Here is a 20,936-nt window from a genome sequence, read left to right on the forward strand (position 1 = left end):
GATGTAGTAAGAAGAGATGCGGAGGGGTCCAATTTGTGGATAATGAAACAAAACATTGAGGGACTTTACCAGTAATCCCTCTCTTACCATTTTGAAGTAGGAAGCATGAGCCTTGGGGGCAAAGTTGAAGTGGGGTTAGGGTCTGTAGGGATTGTAGCAGGTCAACGCAGAGCAATGGAGGTGACCTACCTGAGGAGCAAGGGATGTTAATTCTACCACTGAGATAGGGTCCAAGATAGGGCATCACTGGGTCATTATCTCTGGCATAGAGAGGAAACCATTAGGGCAGCAACAGGAGCAGATGATTGGTTTGCCCTGTGATTCTACATACAGGAAGAGTGGCCAGGGAGCTGTAGGGCAAAGAGTGGGAGAAAATAAAATGAAGGATCAGAGCTGTGGGATGAAGAGGGGGATGGAAGGGGGAGTGAATGTGCGTGGAGGACAACTCCGGATGGGAGATCATGATGAGGTCAGACAAAAGATGACAGAAGATTAAGGGGGCTGAGAAGACCTATGCTGTGTTCAGATGTTAGATTTTAATATTTCAAAGCCAGAAACGTTCTAAGTGACCATCACATCCAGGGTGTGGCTGCTGAAGGGGAGATGAAAATGGTCATGAACATTATGCCAAGCATGATGCTAAGTGCTTAAGATGGATTTTGCAATCAAATCTCATGTAATTCCTTGTTTTACAGATAAGAAACTGAGGCAGAGAGGGAAGAAAGGTTGATGAAGGAGTCACCAGTGAGTCATCATCTCAGGCTGCGACATGAAGGTAGGGGGTCTTTTCCATTCTCAACCGCTTCTCATAACACCTTGATAGCAGTTGGCTGAGTCAGCTCTACAGGTTAATATCCCTCAGGATGATGCCAGTGGTTGGAGTGGAGAGGAAAATAATACAACAGGAACTGAGTCTTCCATGAGATGTTGAGCTGTATCAAAACGATAGAATCCACCTGCCCTTGGGCTCACTCCCTGCACCCCACAGAAGTCAAGTCAGCTCTGTGCTTCAAAGGCTGGTTGGCTTCCTCCTGGGCCCATCTGTCACCTTGTGGTGGATGCTCAGGTTCCTGAGTCCCTGGCTCTGTGTCTGGTTACTAGAGGCTGACCTTGGCATTGGATCCAAGACCTGTTCCAGCCATCGGTGGTGGGAAGTAGAGCTTGGGAGGGATCAGCCTTGAATTGTCACTGCTATGGTCTCAGGAGGAGAGTCACCCAAGAAAAAGTGCTGTTTGAACGCCTGTGCGTTGACTGGGGAGAGTGGGTAGCTTCTGTACTCCTCTCCACACTCCTCAGCCAGACCAAGATATTCAGTCTCCCTGGGGCCATGTTTTCTAAGGAAGATCAGTGCCCCAGATGCACTTTAAATTATGTGGTTGCTTCCCTCGGAATAACCCTCCTAGGGCAGTCTGGATCCAAGGGAGGGTTGTTGTGAAGACTCTGGTTGTTCGCCAAGTTGTCCATTTATCCCAGTTGGTTGTTGTTGTTCTTACCTCGTTCTTATTTAAATCCTTTTTCCTCATGGCTTATCCCATCACAAACAGGGTAATGTGGTGTGGTAAAACTATCTGTATTCACCTGTTTATTTGGTTCCCATTTACTGGATTCTTCAACAAATACAGGAACAGGGGTTCTGGAGAAAGGTGGGCTTGGATTTAGTCCTTGCCGTGTGCTGCCTGTGTAGGCAGGTGGCATATCATGGCATATTTGGGATTTCACAAAAGAGCTGTTTTTAACCTGTACATGATAGGGGAACTCTGTGACCTTGGGAGAATGTATTACACTCTTGGATCTTCAGTCTATTTTTCTGTACAATGGGGCTTTTGTATCCACTTGGCACAGTGTTTATGAGAAATCAGTAAGAAACTATTGTGGGGAGCCCAGTGCAGTGGCTGGCATATGGCTTCTTCTAAATCTGTTGATTCCTCCTCCCTCAAATCTCATATATCTTTTTAAGTGACAGAGAAATGCCATTCCCCGAGATGAACAGGTGTGCTGGTTGTATAGGGAATGCACATGTGTGTGCGCACACGCGCGTGTGTGTGTGTGTGTGTGTGTATCTGCATGGTGGGTACTCTGTTCATGTTGATGACAAAGGTCATTGCAGCTGTGGGTGACCATGAGTCCACTTAACCCAGCTGATAGGTATGGACACTCTGAGAGGAAAAAAAAAAAGGGTGTTTCAAAGAGCTCATTTTTTAATTTCCTATCAGCAGAGCCCTAGCTTCTCTTTCCCCAGTTTCCTGGTCTGGAATGAGGCCGGTCAGGGGACACGGTGGCATCTGCTTGGCTCAGTGTTTTTACAACAGTCCTTGGTGCCCAGATTGAACCAGATGGGAAAGAGTCAGTGATCTCTTACAACTTAGGACACTGAAATTGCACTCTTCAAACGAGGTACATTTCCTGGGTAATCCAGGCCTGTTCTCTGCCTGGAAACCTCCGCTTCAGCGCTTCTGGATGTAGAATAAGGATTTTGGGTCTGGTGGGGTTCATTCTTCCTTTGGCTTTGGGGGAAGTCGGGGTTCTGCCTTAGTTTTGCCGGGTGTTTCAGCTGGGATGTGTTATCCTACGGCTTCATGTCCTATCTCTTCTCGCACGTGTCATGCCATTTGTTCTAACATTAGAAGCACTGTGATTCTTTGGAAAGAGCAAAGCATTTTGAGTTTTGCTGCCCGGGGTGGGCTTCCGGCTTTTACCCTTTCTAAGTGTCTGTCAGACCAACTCCACGCAGTGGTTGTGAAGTCCAGTGGCATAATGCATGTGAAAATGCCATGAAAAATGCAAAAAGCTAGATGGAGATTAGTTACAGTTTTATTTATTATTATCCTTTATTTATAGACCAGCACCTGCCTTTGGAGACTAGGCTGAAAGAATGTCACAGATGGTTTGTTAAATTATCATTCATATGTCAGGCAATTAATAGAGAATGGGAGTAAAATTGGCTCCGTGTTTATGCCCTCAGTATTTACCTTTAACAGTGGTAGTTGTTGGTCTAGCGTGATGAGCTTCTGCTAGCGAAGTTTTGAGAATCTGTTTTCAGGGTTTTTTCCTTTTTTTAGTTGTTTAAAAAGTCAATGCATCATCCTCAATGACTTTAATGGAGATTAAGTGAACGAAGTTCACACTATTGTCAATGGTAATTAAAAAAAAAAAAAAAAAACAGCTTCAGATCTGTCAGACTCACTGTGCTGGTAATGGTAGGAAAAGTCAATGGTCTGGCTTCAGAGCCGAACGTGCTGATCACTCCAGGTTCCCCTTCTCCTATGTCTGTGTCCTACCCCCACCCCTCACCCTGCACATGCCAGCTTCACTGTAGCTGCTTCTCCCCAAGAACCTGTTATGGCTCCCTAATGTGTGATGGGTTCTTCAGAGTCCAGATTGTGCCTTCTCTCTCTCTCTCTCTGACAGTGTTCCCCTGCTTTTCGCCATCTGTAATCTGTATTCCGGTGTTTCTGTGCTGCGGTCTCAAGATTTATTGTCAACTTGAATGCTAATTTTTGTAAAAATATACCTTAGGGTGTGAAGAGGGCAGAGTGCTACCGTGGGGATGGTTCATGCCGTTTGTCCTGTCAAAATGACCTACCTTCGAAACCTTCGTCAGGGCTAGCCCCACCTTCTGTTCCTCTGGTTGACCTGCTTGTGGTCACCGCACACATAACCTCATCTATCCTGTAGTTTGCGAGCAAGCTGGTGCATCTTTGACCCCGTGTAATCACATAGCTCCTACCACGGTGTCCATACAGAGCACACCTGCATGAAAATTCACGAACTGCATTAATATTGAGCTCTCCTGAGTCTTCAGAAGCCCAGATGGTTGAATCAGGAAAATACCCCAGTGTTGGTAACCTAGGATATAGACAAAGTAGGTCTGGAGCATGAGGGCAGGAATAGGATGAGGTCTTTTTGGACTGGTGTGTGAGTGTTCTATTGCTGTAACAAATTACTATAAAACGAGTGGCTTAAAACAACACATTTATTTTCTTACAGTTCAGAAAGTGAAAAGTCTCACTGGGCTAAAATCAGCAGGGCTGCATTCCTTTCTGGAAACTCTAGTGGAGAATCCTTTCTCCTGTTTTTCCCAGCTTTTAGAGACCATTCATGTTCCTCAGCTCACGGTCCCCTTTCCCCAGCTTCAAAGCCAGCAACATTGCTTTTCTCTGACCCTTTTTCCTTCATCCTATATGCCTATGCTGATGTCTCATCTCCTGAGAAAATACAAGCCACGGTCATGATAGAACCCTTGACAAATCACTCAGCACACCAACTGTCAACCAAACACTCAACACACATTTACAGGTGCCTGCTACACACACACACACACACACACACACACACACACCACACACGAAGTCCTAAGACAACTGTCTCTCATCCTGGGGCAGGAGAGAAAATATCCTCATGAGGAAGGTCACTGATGAAGGCTTCAGAGAGGGGTGGACACATTAACTGACTCTTGAAGGAGACAACAAAGGTATTCATGGGCAAAGTAGGGAAGGCACTTCTGGCAAAGCATAGAGGTGTAGACCAGCGTGGCATGTTCTAGAATCAGCCAGTAGCTTTCCCTACCCCCCATCTTGGAGCTGATGGAGGCCTGCTGGGATCATGACTCCTAAAATTCCAATTATATCTTGAAGGCTGTGGCCCAAGGCCATTTGTTGTTAGTTATAAGTAAGGTATTCTAAACCAGAGGGAACATAAAGTTTTTCTCAAAAATAAAAGTGTTTATGCCTGAGATGAAACTGAATTTTATGTAGGCAAGACATATGTTTCCATGTACAAAAAAAGTGACTCCTGGCAGGAAACTGAAGTCCAAGTAATCCAGGAAAAAGTAACTTACTTCCATGAACAGTAGGATGGTTTATGTCAAATTCTGAAGCAACCTTCCTGCCAAGGCCATTGGACACAGAAACTGTGGGATGTTGCATCCCTTAGTAATTTAGCTTGTTTAAAAGTAAACAAATAAAATTCTGGAAAAAAAGAATCAGCTTTTAGATGTGCTTTGACTAGAGATGGTTGGGGGAATGGCTGATGGTGGGAATAACAAAAAGTAGGTAGGTGTTAAAGCTGAACTATGCCTCCTCAAAATTCATATCAAAGTCGTAACTCCCAGTACTTCAGACTGTGAGTGTATTTGAAGATAAGTTATTTTTGAAGTGGTAACAAAGTTGAAATAAGGTCATTAGGGTAGGCCCTAAATCCCCTGTGACTACTGTCCCTGTAAGAGGAGGTTAGGCCACAGGGAAGACCATGTGAGGATATAGGGAGAAGATGACCATCTACAAACCAAAATGAGGGACCCCAGAGGACACTAATCCTTCTGACAACTCGAACTCAGACTCCCAAGGCCCCTAGAAATGTGAGAAAACACATTTCTCTCGTTTAGGACACCAACCTATGGTGTTTTGTTATGGTAGTCCTGGAAAAGTAATATAGTAGGTCGTGAAAAACCATAAAAATCACTGGATGCCATATGTACTAGATGCTGTGAGCGCCCCTTGCGTCTCCGCTGAGATCTGACGGCCTTATTCCTCTAGTTGCTGGGCATGCTGCAGGCTGGCAGCCCTCAGCTGACGGCTTCTTCCAGGAATTTGCCCTGGATCAAGTTGCCTTGTCCAAAGTCATGCCCGCTTCCCCCAGGGTAGTCTGCGTCCAAGACTTGCTAACATGTGTCTGCTAAGGCTTGGTCCCTTTGCCCAACTTGGTTTGACTTCGAAAGGCCATCTGGCTTAAGAGCTTCCCTTGGGGTGGATTGATGTACTGCATTCCAGCTTCTTTTCAGTTCTGCCCCCTTCCCATCCCTGGATTCCAGGATTGATTCTAGGACTGCTCCTTAATATATTCCTATATGCTAACCTTTGTCTTAGGGTTTACTTTTTGAGGAATGCAACCTGTGACATCATAATAAGTAAATGAGACTTTATCCAGAAAGCACTGGGGGAGCTATTGAGGCATTACATTTAGATGTGGTATGATCCATAGTACAGCTTCTTTGAAGGCTAAAGTAATGAGGGTCAGACTGATGTAGGTAGACCAGTTAGACAAAGTGGAGAGTAGTTAAAAGGGAAGGTAATTAGAAGCCTGGTTGTAAATCATTAATCTTCACCTAAAGCTTCTTTTGGAAGCCAGGTAGCTCAAAGCTATACCAACATATGGAATGCATTGTCCTGGCTTGACTGGCATTTACTTCTTGCCCAGAGCACTGAAGGAAGCTGAAGTCTGGTCTGTTTTCCAGGATATGAGAACCAATCAAGATGGGTTTAATGTGCTGGTACATCATTAGGTATGGAGAGATGAATCAGAGAATAAAATATGCACTTTCTCCTTACCCCCTGCAAGGGTCTCGTGAGCTCAATCTGACTGGAAGCAAGCTGTCACACAGCAGCCCTAACTGCCTATGGCTCTTGCCTCACGTTATGCCACAGCTGGACCCTGAACATTTGCTAATGCACTTTCTTCTGTCTGAACTATATTCCCTCCTGCTCCATGACCTTTATTTACCTTATTCATCACTAAAGTCTCTGTTCTGCATTTATTGCTTCCAGGACCTTTACTGATGACTCCCTTAGGCTGGGTTAAGGTGTATTTTTACTGTATTTTTATAATATTTCTTTTCAACCACTACACAGTCAACTCCAGGACAGTAGAAACTCTGTCTTCTTAGGGATTTGGAGCAAAAGAAGCACTTCATTCTTCTTCCCATTCAAAGTTGACCATTAAAGAATATATACACAAAGAACAGGTTACTATGTGGGGATTCCTTTATCTACTTTAGTAGTGGTTGTACAACACTCCGAAGTCATCACACCTAGAGACTCTAGTAAACTGTGTAGGGGCTTGTGGCTTAGACTTGGGGCCAAGTGATATCTCCTAATAGCAACCCTGTATTTAAACTTGAGGATCTTCAAACTTGAGCAAATCACAAGAAAAATAGTATAACTTGTAGACTGAAAATTCTCCACTTTGTGCAATAGAACCATTGGCCTGCCTGCGTCAACCGTAAAAGTTAATAGTGGGGTAGAGGAGAGAGAGAAAGAGGGAAGGGGAATGGTGTGTGTGTCTCCCGAGAGGGGTCCTGCTCTGCTGGCTTCACAACAGCAGGGCAGGAGGGAGGAGAATGGAGAACACATGGCAAAGCGGATGGCAAAAGTGAATGAAAGAAGAGTTGTGTGTCTCTGGGCCAGGACCCCTGCCCACTAGGAAAATGTAGCTCATTGAATCTCAGCTGGATGATTGGGTTAGCCCAGGAAGGGGAGAGTAAGTGGGTAGAGTGGGGACCAGAGTTCCCTCTAAGGCATTTTCCTATGAAAAAAAAAAAAAAAAGAAGAAGATGGAAAAGTAGCCTTTATGAGGTTAAGTGGAAACATGGGGGGAAAGAATACACAAGTCTTTCATTCAAGCCTCTTGACCCTCATGTCCCCAGAAACCAGTATGAGAGTGGCCCAAAGTAGGTGCTCTTAACACTTCCTGACAGAATGGGAGAATGGCTAAGAAGCGACAGTCGCTGACAGGTTTGCTGTCGTGCACCTTTCCTCATTTCTCTCAGTCGCTAATTAATGTCCTTGGCCCGAGTGGTATTATACATGTAACTCCTTCTTAACTTCAAAGGCTGGTCCCTGAAAACCCCTTCAGACTCTCACGCAACTTCATCTTCAGTCACATCCATCATGAAGTTGTTTGGTACCAAAATGGACTCCTGCCCTGTGGACAATGGGATGTGGCCATAAGTGGGCACTGGGAGCCTGGCCCTGCTGCAACCACCGGTGCTCAGGGGCTCCTTGTCAGTGTGATGGAAGGAGCTCTGTTCGGGGCCAGACAGGCCTTGTTATGTGACAAGGGTTGGCAGTAGAATCGTTGGATACAAGGAGTAGATGGAAGTCCATGGCAGCTGGAAGAGAGACATGGCTCCCTGTCCTTCATCTATCTGTGGCAGAATGGAAACAGAAAAAACCTGCTGAATAAGGACTGAGAAGGGATTGGCAAGGGATTATGACCCCCTCAAAGCAGATGAGGATTCAGGACTCAACTGTAGTCTCATCTGAGAACTAGAAGAGCTGGACAGGGAAATCTGGGCAGCACCCCACTGGAAGAGTTGGCCCAGGAAGACAGGGATTAGGAGGGACTCTTGGCAGGAAGGATCCCTTCTCAGAATCCACAGTACACAGCCAGCTTGTGTGTTGGTTGTTCTGAGTTGTGGGTATGAAGCATGTGCTGGTTCTTCACACTGGGGGAGATAAACTCACCCTTCACTGCACTATGGTAGATGTGTGATACACTTCTGAAGTCCCCTTCCATGAGAACTTATTGCCCTGGTTGCTAGAGGACTCTTGCAGACAACCTCGACATCAGTCAGCCTCTTTCAGGATTGCAGAAAGCCAACCACCTACGATCACTCCCCTCCTTGGGGTGGCTGATCTAATATTAAATAGTCGACGTGGGAGTATGAAATATTTTTGCTCAACTAGGAACAACGCTGAAGGGTTAATTCTAATTCCAGAGCTTTCTGTGGAGTTGACCAAATCTGCCATTGGGTGTGCAGTACAATTGAGCTTCTCTTTCTGCTACTAACCTCTGTTCCCTTCCCTTCCCCTAGTCTGGGTCTTAAGGGCACTCTTAATAGATCTCTGGCATGATCAACATCTCAGGGCTTTATTCCTGGGCAACTCAGCCTGTGACCCTAGCCTTTGTATTGTGCTTTCTGGTCTTGTTTGGGAAGAGCTAGGGTTGAGTGTAGATTGAACACAAAAACGCAAGTGTGGGAATGGTAGGGAAAGGGCACCCAGGTTCACACAATATTGGCTCTTAGAGACTTCCAGCAGAATTCATTCAAGGCTTGGTTGATGGTGCTAATGATATCTTATACGGGTGACATTCCCAAGGTGTGCTCAATTGTGGAGAGTGATGTAGTTACCCAGTTATCTGGACAAAGAGACCTCTTGGACCCTGGGCCTGAAGTCAGGAAACACTGAGATGGCCCATTAGTCAACAGATATCTCTAGCACATTTCTTTAATGAAGTTTGGAAAGTTATACAACTGATTCTGAGAATTGAAAATATCATTGTCACGGTTATACCCAGTAGTGTGGCCTTGAATGTGTCGGTATGGATTTGAGTCAAATAGCACCTGGAAAGGAAGGAGGCAACCTAGAGAGAACACCGTGAGTCTTGGGCTCAAGCCTCTCTTTTCCAGGTTCTGTCTGGAGTAAATTCCTTTCCTCTGAGTTCACGAATTTGTGTAATGGAAAGTAAAACCCCTATTTCTCATATTTGTCATGGAACTGAAAAAAAAAAAAAAAAAAACCTCCCTTGTCCTGCCACCATCCCACACAGCCTCTGGAAAGTTATATTCCTCATATATTAATTTCTTATGAATAAGTAATTCTTTGAGCACATCCTTTTTGCCAGGTACTGCGCTGAGAACTGGAAAAACAGAAAACAAACATGGGCCAACGCTTGAATAGCTCTCAGCTTCCTGTGGGAGGCAGGCACAAAAATGGTTTATGATTAGGGAACTGAAGAATGCCTGTGGAAGGCCTAGGCCTGTAGCCACCCCTTCCCCAGTAAGGTGTATGCATAGCATACGCACAAGCAAAGGAAGCAGAAGGCCACAGAGTGACACAGTTTGGTTAACTGGGCAGAGAAGACCCAGGAGGGCAGACTGAGCTCTGCTGAGTTCCCCTATTTCGTACATACCAAGGATTCACATGAAAGCAAGTCGGGAGTCTCTTTTGTCCCAGCATCTCCCATGCCCAAAGCCAAGGTTCAGATTTCTCCCTCTCTGGACACCAGGTACCCACAGGGAATTGCAGACTATTTAGTACTGCCAGAAGTTGAAGAAAGCAGAGCCTTAAGACAGGTAACTGAATCCCCAGGTGGGTCCCAGGTCACCAAGAAAAACAATGATACCTGTAGGGTTTATCATTCATCCTGAGAACAAGTCGTTTGAACTTGTATATTCATCAGAATCTCCAGGGGAGCTTTAAAAGAGGTGACTCTATTGTCTAGTGTCTAGACGGTAGTTCTCTGTTGGGGAGGGGGCAATGAGAAATGGTTGGCAGGGCCATAGGAGGGTCAGGGCTCTGGGTTTTGCAACTCTTGTGTGCAGAATCAGGAGAATGTGGGGTTTGGATATCACATATTGGTTGGCTGAGTCCACTGGCATCAGGTAGACTAGGGTTGCCGGTGACAGAGGCTCCTTGAAGCCAAATAAGAAGATGAGCTTTTCCTGGGAGGCTAGCATCACTCCCAAGTCCCTGCGTTGCCTTGGCTCTGAGGGCACACTAGGAGGAAATTAAAATGTGTAAACAAATCTAGTGACGAAGTATCACTTCCTCTAGAGATCACTGGTCCCAATCTGTGGTCCTTCAGACTGTTAGAAGTCTTTCCCCATCTCATGCCTTCCACGTACTGGTCCCTATTCTGTCCCTCAGCATTGGTGGAGGGAGCAGAATCTGTGGTGCTTGAGATCTATTTTAACTTAAATTAGTAATCAATAAAATCTAAGGTCGATAGACACAGGGCAAAATGAATAGTCCCATGAAGGTGACCAACCCTTATTTAATGAGAGTGATTCATCACTTCAAGCAAAGTGCTATTGGCCCCACATGTTGGAATCACATCCTTTAGCAGGGATGGGGCTCCCCAGGGAGAGGGAACATGCAAATACATGTGGGACCTCAGCTTAGTTCTTCTGATGCCCCAGCACGTGAAAAATGGGCCCCTTGGCAATGAAGTTGTCACCGAGCAACATTTATAGGTTACACTTGCATGGAAAAATGATTGACATGCCTATATTTAATGTCCGAGAACATAAGCCCTGATGATTCAGTGAAGAAAGTATTAGGAAACTCATTAAGGAATATGTTTTTGCGCTTGCATTGGTCTAAGCATCACAATTAGCACTCACACTCACACATAATGCAGAAACAGTTGTAAAATAAATTTTGAAAATTGAGTCCCTCGAGCTTTCTGGTTCCCATGCCAACTGTGGACGTTTGGTGTCACTTGGATCTTGATTGCACAGAAACGACTTCTTGTTCTAGCACTTCGTCGTAAATCATGTGGCCGACACTTGGAACTTTACATGTGATAAGTAAGGCTCTCTTGTTGAAGCCACTTTCATGGGACATTTGTGACTTAGAGCTGAAAGCATCTGTGCCTTTACAGACAACTGCTGCCTTGTGTGGGACCTCCTTCTCAGCAGATCTTCCTCTTGTTCAAGGTCTCAGCCTGAAAGCCTGCTTACACTCCTGATCACCCCACCTCCTCCCATGCCAGCAACCCCTTCTTCTCACCCCACACTCATCAAGTTGACTTGCACACTCGCATCCTTGACCTAATACCTTGTCGTCTCTCTTGGAGTGAAAGTCTCGTCCTGCTACTGGAATCTCTCTTGGGAGTCATTAGAAATGGGCAAGTTGCCAAACCCTGTGGGCCCATTTCCACCCCCCTAACCTGGTGCTCTCTACTTTCCCTCTGTCCCCTCACCTTTCCCCCGTGGCGCCTGTAGATGCATCAGGCTATGTGTCGCATATGAGCTCTGGAGCTCTGGGTGCCTTCCTCCTTCGTTAGCTTCAAAGTTCTCTTCCTCTGAACACCTTTGGTCCTTTTCTTCTCTTTCTCTGCATCATTTTCCTGGTTGATGCCATCTCTGGATTTTGAGAAAGACCTCCATGTGGGTGGTCCTGTCATCTCCTTATCAGGGCCTCACGTTTATAACTGGGGCCCTCCCAGCTCACCCGACATCTAGACCTTCATGTCCTTATGCACCTCAGCTATGCTATGTCTGAAACCAAATTCTCTGAATTCTCCCATGAGGGTATTTAAAAAAATTTATTATTATTATTATTATTATTATTATTATTATTATTATTTTGAGAGCCTAGAACATGGCTCCAGCCTGGTTTCTTGGGCCAAGTCTATGACATGGGTCTGAGTTTTAGTCCTAGATCCTTTAGCACGCCAGAGCCCTGCCAGTCGGCTCTACCAGGTCTGAGTGAGGCAGAAGTCAGGCTGCCTCAGGGCAGCAGCAGAGCTTGAGCTGGGGTCTGACGGGGCCTTGGTGACTTCAGCTGGAGCTGGGGCAGAGGGCCATCAGCAGGCGAGAAGAAACAGAGAGCTTGGCAAAGCAGCAAGCTCTGAATCTTGACTTCTTCATTCTGTGCATCCCCTCTCTTCTCCGAGCACAGTCTATGCAGACCAGGATGTCTTCTTTCTTTCCTTCTTTGCTGCTTGACCCGTGGCACCCAGCCCCGTGCCTGGTGAGAACACAGTAAACATTTGTGGGATGAGTGTATTGAACTGGTGAAATAAATTCCGAGAAGATTCAAATATAGAAATGAATTCCAACAACCTGGGCTCTTTTGGGTGGTTAATTTCTATTTAGCCAAAGGTTTTCTATTTTAGCCCTTGGATCCTGGGAAGTCGTGGAGGTAAGTACCAGGAATGAGGGCAAGGCTTGTGGCTTCTTTAATGAGGACATTCCTGAACAACCTCTGGCCAAATAAGACTGAAAACCCCTCAAAATAGTGCATGTGTGTCAAGGGTGAACACCAGGCAGCCATCATTAGGGTCTTTCTTTATAAACCTGAATTAATTTTTTTAAAGACTATTTATTTTAGAGCGAAAACAAGTGGGAGGGGCAGAGGGAGAGGGGGAGAGTCCCAAGCAGACTCCTTGCTGAGCACAGAGCTTGACACAAGGCTCGAACTCACGACCCAGAAATCATGACCTGAGCTGGAACCAAGAGGCAGATGCATAACCTGCCGCACCACCTGGGTGCCCCGAACTTATTATTATTTTTTTGATATCAGGAGAAAGTGAGAAAACCTCACAACCTGTCGAAGCACAGGACCAGAGACTTGCACAGAGATGCGTCACTGGGGACCTGGAAAGCGCTCCTAACTTGTCTTCCTTGCCTACACTGCAGTCATGTCTGTTTTGGAGAAGACCGTTTTTGTGGGAAAGTCTGAGTCAAGTGGCACATGAGGTACCTACATGTTGCCTGTCCTCGGCGACGGGGCGCAGAGCTGAGAACAACAGACTGGCAGCTGGAAAGACCTTCACTGGCTTGTAGAGAAGCCTATGAGGAAGGAAGTACCATCTAGTCTTAGATGGCAATGAGGCCCCTTCCATGTGGGGTTCTTGGGGAGCTTTACGGGAGTGCTCTCCTGCTCACCCTGCTCAAGTCCCAGAGTCTCCAGACTCCATAGAACCAGCTCATTTGGTGCTGAAGGTGTTCCTTTACTTTGTGAAAACACAGACTGAGTGAAGTTGTCCCTGCACACCTCTCCTCCCCGGCCCCAGGCACTGGATATGGGGCTTCTGTGTTCTGAACCATCTTTGTGAGACAGTTGGTCAAAGCCTTCGGCAGCAGTGGTTCTGGAGGATCTCTCTTCTCTGGGCTGCTCGGGTCCTCTTCTGTATTGTCCTAGCTTCTTCTCATCCCGGATTCTCCTCTTCCTCATGTTCATGTCGGAATATCCCTGTCTCGTTTCTGGTAATCCGCAGACCTTAAATTTGTGATCACACAAGCAAAAGCAAATGAAACCAAATGAAGCAAACAAAAATCCAAAGACCACAACCAAAGAAACAAAACTTCTCTTTTTACTGTGTCGCATCAACAATGTCACAGCTATTAGTAGACTTCAGACTGCAGTTGTGTCCCTCCTTACATTTACACTTGCCTCACGATGAATGAGAGTAACTGTCTCACCACAGCCTCGCTGGCTCTGAGTATTAGTATTTCTAATTAGCTTTTGCCAAATTAGGAGACAATCATTCCTGGTTCTTTAATTACCCGAGAGACAGAGCAATTTTTTAATATGTTGATTGGTCGTTTGCATTTCTTCTTTGGGGATTTCTCTTTAGCCTCTATGAATGATGGGTTTTGTTTTCCTAGATGACTTCATAAGCCCAAACAGCCAATAGTCAGACCCACACTCGTACGTTTGTGCTGCACGGCAACTGCATACCGGCCCCTTCTCGTTCGCCGTTTGCAGAACCAGCCTGTGCTGGAAACTCAGCCCGAGTGTGCAGATGCGGTACCTGCTGTTATTTCATTCATGGACATGCGTGTACATGCATATGAACGGAGATCTTCAGCTCTGCGTGTGTCGGACTTCAGAGGGGGGAGAGGAGGACCTAGAGCTTTAGCACAGCATGAGAGCGGGTGAATTGAAAACCATTTTTACAGTCGGTTTATAAACCCCTGAAAATTAGCCTCTGGATTCAGCTAATGTACTGGTCTTTAACGGAATCCCCTGGTGCGCTTCTAATCCTATGTGGGGAAACCCTTCTGGTCTCCGTGCCCTGAGCCGGCCACTTGGTGTCAGATGAAAGACGAAGAGCCAGTGCTTTGCTGTTTACGTGATGCACGCCTGCCTGCTTCTTCAAAATCCATAGTGCTGTATTTATGTCACTTCCTCAAGTGGTGGGTTTTCTCAGCTAAAAAGCGACCGTGTGACAGGCGCTCTTTTCTCGCACAGACGTTTGCATCTATTTCTGGGCAGGATGGGGGTTCTCGGGGCTTCCAGACACAGGTCCTTCTGGAAGTGTTCCCTAGGTTTCGTAGGAAGGCAGCGGGGCCTGTGGGTTTACGAGGTGCGTACCGAGGTGGTCATACCGCTGTGTTTCTCGGGCCACGGAGGCGAGAGACTGGGGGTGGACGGAAATGCAAATCTGTTTTGAAAAGATCCCTTTTCAATAAGCCACATTTATGGAGTGTTCGTGAGGTTCGAATACGCTGTGGCTCCCCTTCCTCTGGCCTGCCCTCTCCCCCGCCCGCTTCTTTCCACGCTCGCCCTTATGCTCACGCTCTCTTGCTCTCTGCCCCCCACCCCCCCGTTCTTTTTCTCTCCTGCTCCCTTACTTGTCCCAGGAAGCAGGGGTGCTGCCTGCCACAGACCAAGCTCCTGTGCCTCTGGCCTTTGTCCCCAGGCCTGGCTGCAGGAGACACGTGTCTGTCAGAACCTCTGTCTCTGTCCCAGTTGTAGGTTTAGTGTTTCTTTCCAACATGTGCCCTTGACTTTCACCCTCTGCTTTCTGTCCTAGCTCTGTGAGCATGCCACCGCCCACCCCACCTAGGATTCTGGTATTAGTCCTCCTGCAAGGGACTTCATCTCAAGCTGTCCCTCTGGGGTGAGACACCTCCCGGTCCTCTCTCTGTCTGGCAGACCTCGCTCTTGCACTCTCGTGTTCTGGCTTTACACACTCCTTTGTCCAGCTCTATCACTGGGCCAGACGCTCAAACTCTTGGCTTCTATCCTATGGGGCCCATTCCAGGTCCCCTTTTGCCTTCTCCTTAAGACACTACGCTAGTAACCATATACCCTTAGAAGGAGGAAGCTGATATCCAGTTAGGGAACATTCACTGAACATACATCCTTGGGCAGTTACTACACACACTGGTTCTGGGCCGGGGGCTGCGGTGTCCCTGTGAATCGGTCACACGGTGCCTGGAGTTGCAGCTTGGCTCTAGGGTCCTGCTGTTTCCTGTCGCCGTGTTCCTGGGTTCCCGCGCAGGTGTGTTGAGTTGCACGTGCAGTCGGTGCTTGCTGGATCGGGAAGTAGGGGAGCATTGTCAGGCTGGACCGTGGAAGGGCCAGGATCAGCCCCCTGGTGAAAATGGAAGACTAAGGGAATGTAACAGGATCCCGGAAGCACTGTCATATCCACGTGCTTCACAGGCTCCCGAGGCCTGACGTGGGATGAGGGGGCAGTTCTGGGGATGCAGATTTCACTTCCACAGCAGGAGACTGCAGTCGTTTCCTAGGGAAATGGGCTCGAGGCTACAGAAGGTCAAGTGAGGGACACCGTGTGACCTCCTGATGGCTACCCTGGAACAGAAATTCTTATGTGGCTGGAGTGATGCAATCATCATTGGTTGGACGCCTACTGTATGCATGGGACTCTAAGAGGCTCTGTGAATGGAAAGACGGAAGCCCTTTGTCCTCAGGGAGCTCTAGCGGGTTGCTGAGTTTGGGGGTCCCTATTTAACAGAAGAGACTTTCTCTGGTGGCACCAAGCATTGAATGCCCACAGCAGCCAGACAGTGTGAAGGGCTTACTGACCCCTTCTCATCTGGGTCTTCCCATCATCCAGCATCCACACCACTCCCCACGCTCCTGATCTAGTGGTCTTCCCCGCAGAGCAGGTCACAAAGGCGAACTGCAGACTTGTGGCTGTGCGGTGCCCAGGACTCAGAAGGACGGGGGGAACACGAGATTAGGGACAGGTGGAGGCGGACAGGAGGACCCCGCAGAGCTTTCTGTATGACACCTGATTTTATGTGGACAGGATCTGTGAGGGTGAGATGCTTTTATTGCTGCTTTACAAAAGACGAGGCTGTGGCTCAGGGAGGTTCAGGGGCTTGCTGACTGTCCCAGGGTAATAAGAGCTGGGGCCAGGCTGCTCCTTCAGCACCACTTGACCACTACCACTGTTGGGCTCACTGCTACCACCCATGCTAGTGTTACTATTATTGCCAGTAGGACTAGTTGCTACTGTGACTGCTACTGCTACAACTACGATTGCTACTCTTCCTGCCACCGTGACTAGATCTACAGCTAGATTACTAGTGATGAGGGCGCAGAAGGAAAGCTGAGGGTGAAGCACAAGCTAACCTCGCCCCCTCCCCGCCCCCGCCCTTAGGAGGTGGGATATATGTGATATTCCTCAGGCACTCCTGGCTGCCCCAGCACAAAGGAAAGGGAACATAAGTGGTTAACTGATACAGGTCACAGTTCTGCAGGAAGAGAGTCTCCATCAGTTCACATCCATCTTAACGATTTACAAGAAAAAAAGCAATCTCCAGAAACCTATAGACTCAATTTCCTGGACTCCTAATATCACCCTCCCCTCCACAGGATAGAAAATCTTATATAATCAGCCACTCCTCACAAGCCCAATGTAGCTCTTTCTGCCTGCGGGTCCTGTTGCCAGGCATGAATAAAACTGCCTTTTTGCACCAAAGTCCTCTCAAGAATTCTTTCTTGGGTCTGCAGGGCTCTGAAGCGGGGCTCTGAAGCCCACCACTTCAGACCAATCATTTGAACTAAGAGTACCTCCTACTATTTGCATGGCCTCCTTCTGATGACGAAGTCTTGAGTTACTAAGTGGCTAGTCTGTGTGAGATCCTGGAGCGAGCCCCTTCTAATCTATCTTATTTAAGTTTTACAATTCAGCGAGGCAAAAATTCAGCGATACAGTCTTTATCCAAAAGCCAATGGTTTGCCCCATATTGTGGGGTAAGTGTAGGCTTCCTTGATTCCCAAGAAAAGGAGGTAGAAACCCGTGAATTAGAAATGAGTTTCCATGGCTCATAAAGCATATCCTGTGTTTCTTTTAAGTTTAGGTTTTTAAAAAAGTTAGCTTTTGTTCCCTGCATTCTCTGCTTAGACGGGTCTCCCCAGAATTCAAGTCAGGTAGGGTTTCAGAAAAGAAGAAACAACGCAGCCATGGGTTAGCAGGAGGGCGCTGATTTTTGTGTACCCTCCTCCCCCACCGGGGGAGGGGCAGGTTTCAGGTCCGATGCCTGCGGGATGCCGGGATGCCATCTCCTCGGTTCTCACAGGAGGTACGTGCTGCCCCTTCCTCCTCTAGCTCTGGAAGCCAGGGCTCCAGGACACTTGTCCAAGGTCTCACTTCGACAACAAGCGGGTCTGCGCCCGCCCGAGGCGGGTCCCTCCAGATCTGCATCTCCGCATCTCCGGCCCCTCCCACTCCGCCACACTGCCTCCGCTGCAGAATTAAAATGTAAATCAAAACATAATTGGCTTTGTGTGCACAGTTTAGATAAGATTTACTTTTGAGGAATGACTTTGTGTTCTAACCCAGCAGGCCTAGCTCCACGCACTTAATAACGGCCGGGGAGCGGGGCCATAAATATTGCAAACTATGCGGCTTGAACGCAGCGCCCTATGAACCGTAATAAAACCCCCCGTGATTAATTCCCGAACGCTCTCTGTTCATATTAGACCTGCAGTGGCTTCCCTGATGAGATCAATACAGCGTGGCGGAGTGATCCTAATAGAAGTGTTATAATCTTTTAATCTTCGGGAAAATGCCAACGTCTCGAATCCGTCACCAGGCCGCCCGCTTTATTTTCTTGGTGCAACCTTGAAGGCAGTTGTTTTCCCTGAAATGAAGATACATTAGACTCTTTCCAAGGATTTATCAATAATAGGCCCGGGTCCTTCTCTGCAGGGCCCGCAGCTAAAAGGCACATTTGTATGCGGCCAGCTCTGGCTGGCCGCAGTGACCTTTGCTGTCAGCTGCTGTTTTCCCAGCAGACAAATACCTCCGGAGAGTGAGCGGTGAGGACAGATCTTCACCAAGGGAGACGGAGATGCGAGCCAGGGAGGAGAGAACACCACCAACAAATAGCCGAGGGAGGGTTTTAGGAAGCCAGGCATGTCCCCTATTTAGGACTCTGGCGGCAGAAATGGCCGTCATGGCCCTGAGCAGGCAGCTGTCACCTTCTGTGCACATCTCCAGGGACCCAGCATAGTACTGAGAGCCTCCGTGGAAAGTGAAATGTCACTGCCCTGTAGGGAGTGTCCAGGCAAGAAGGAAGAAAGATGGGTATCCTTTAGGCTTGTGCCACCCTGGGGGTGGGAGAGGGGGCGTTGGTTGCTAGATCTTCAGGGCACAGGAGGCAGGGAGGCTTGGATGGGGCATGATGTCGTCGCCGTGACACCCCCCCTAGGGAGGTAAGTGGGCCACACCTGCTGGGGGTCGAGATGAGGAACGTATCAGTGAGATGCTGGGAAGCCTGTAAAGGGCATGGGCGCCACTCCTTCATGGTGTTCTGTGTCCTGATGGATGTCCAGGCCCCACAGATGGCCCCAAAGATTGGCAGCAGAACTGCTGGGAGGGAGGAGAAGTCCCCACCATCTTCCCTCTGCCTCCCCTCCTTAAAGAAGCACACACATGTCTGAAAGGCCTCATTTATAAAATAGGGCTACAGACTACCCCCTTATTGGGTCACAGCAGGGACTATAAGGAAATGAAATGTTTAAGAGCTTCTGACAAATAGTAGGTGCTAAATTAATGTCATTCCTGCTTCCTTGGCTTTGCCAGTCTCTCCTTCCATAGACTGGAGCCTTGAACTCAAGTCTGAGCCTCCACCTTCCCCCAACTCCATGAGGCTAGACTCCTGGTGGCTGGGTTCTGTGCTTGGGTGGGATAGAGACAGGGCACCTTCCACATTCTGATCTGCCATTGAAGGTGGCCTTGCCTTGCTTGCCCAGCTCAATGGAGACTGTCAGGGGGACTTTCTACCTGCCCACTGACCCTTCCCTTCTGCTTCTGTCTCCTTCCCTTTGCTTGCTTCACTACCCTGAGCTGGCCCTGTGATTTGAGCTGGCAGGTAATCCATGATTCCTTCGCTTCAGCTTTGCCACCCCTGGTCTATTTCAGAAGCCCCCTGAGCTGCCTGGTATCCCATGGACCTAAACAGAAAGTAGGGACAGCACTGGGGGTGGGGGGCAGTGTAGCTCTTGGCTACTTTCCTTATTATTCTGTGGCCTTGGGCAAGTGACCTTGCCTCTTAGAGCCTCACTTGGACTCTAGCAATCCTATAGAAAGAAAAATCGACACACAGACTGTTGGGAGAAAACAAAGCCATGGTCGAGTCACGGTTGTGCAGTTGCTGAGCCCAAAGCCCAGTGCAGAGCAGGTGGGAGGGAGGGTTTGTTCCAGAAAGTGGTAGTACATGCTGATGGCCATCCTGCTGATATCCCTCAGTTTCCTCACTTTGGAGGTCAAGGTGTTGGGTGAGGGAGCTTACAGTGGTAGGGTTGATAAGGTGACATTGGGGGACCATCCTCATAGTCCACTGTTCTTCAGGGCAGTGCTCAAAGACACAAGGTCCTGGCACCTTCTCATGCCCCTTTTCCCCAGAGTTCAGCTGGATCATTCACTCCAGATTCAAGGGATGACATAGCAGCCTGGGGCTGAAGAAATCTGTGTCCTCAGCTAAGCACAGGACTGAGGGGAGCTTTGAGTTTTCCATGATGTTACTTCTCCATACCAGTCTTCCGCACCCTACAGAGCTTTTAGCACTAGGCAGATGGTCTCTAAATAAACTCATAAGAGATAAAGGCAAGCAGGGGGTGAGAACAGTGGTGGGGTAAGGGGAAAATGTAGATTCTTGCTTCGTGATATAGCTCCTTTCTGTTACATCTTGGGCCACCTGTTCTTCCTTTATTGAGGTACTTTCACTTTTATGGCACCGTGAATTTAGGATAGCATTTTCGAAGGAGGCCAGAGCTGTGCTGATGGGAATTCCAACATGTTCCCCATTGCCTGCCATGTAACAATTTGCCTGCCTTGGCACCTGGGCTCTGCTGCTCACCAGGCCGGTCATCCTTGGCTCATCTATCCTTCTCTGGAATCTTCTGATGGCCCCTGAGTCAGGAGACGCTGGTCCTTTACTCTAAATACAACATCTCTTCCTTTTATCTACCTCGTGGCACTTCTTATGTACTCTGGAAAATATGTTCATACACATCTTCTCCCAGTAGCTAACCATAGTAATCACCATAACATTTTATAACATTAATAACAGCCAACCTTTATCAACTGATCTTTTATCAACTGACCATAGTAATCACCATAACATTTTATAACATTAATAACAGCCAACTTTTATCAACTGATCTGTAGGTGCCAAGAAATTTCCTGGCATCATCTCAGTTAATCCTCATAATGACCCATTGGTGGAGGAACTGTCCTAGTCACCATGTTACAGATGAGGAAACTGAGCCATGCAGAGATTAAGAACTTGTTGGACATCCTCCAGCCAGTGATTTGTGGTTCCATGATTTATTCCAAACTCTCAGGACCTTCCAGTCCATTGACCACTGCCATTTGTTTTCAGATTGACTTTGAAGTTAAAATCTTGTAGATAAATAATTTGGCCCTGGAAGCTCAGGCAG

At 47.6% G+C, this 20,936-nt stretch overlaps 1 long non-coding RNA gene across 1 annotated transcript in view; it reads left to right on the forward strand.

Moving 5' to 3' along the window:
* Positions 1 to 20,936, forward strand: part of LOC131818550 (uncharacterized) — a 179,462-nt gene that overhangs the window by 48,778 nt on the left and 109,748 nt on the right. The window contains exon 3 of the long non-coding RNA XR_009348871.1: positions 696 to 775. This is a non-coding gene — a long non-coding RNA (uncharacterized LOC131818550). The remainder of the gene's footprint in view (positions 1 to 695; positions 776 to 20,936) is intronic.

The sequence above is a fragment of the Mustela lutreola genome, chromosome 16, assembly GCF_030435805.1.
Source record: "Mustela lutreola isolate mMusLut2 chromosome 16, mMusLut2.pri, whole genome shotgun sequence".
Lineage (NCBI taxonomy): Eukaryota > Metazoa > Chordata > Mammalia > Carnivora > Mustelidae > Mustela > Mustela lutreola.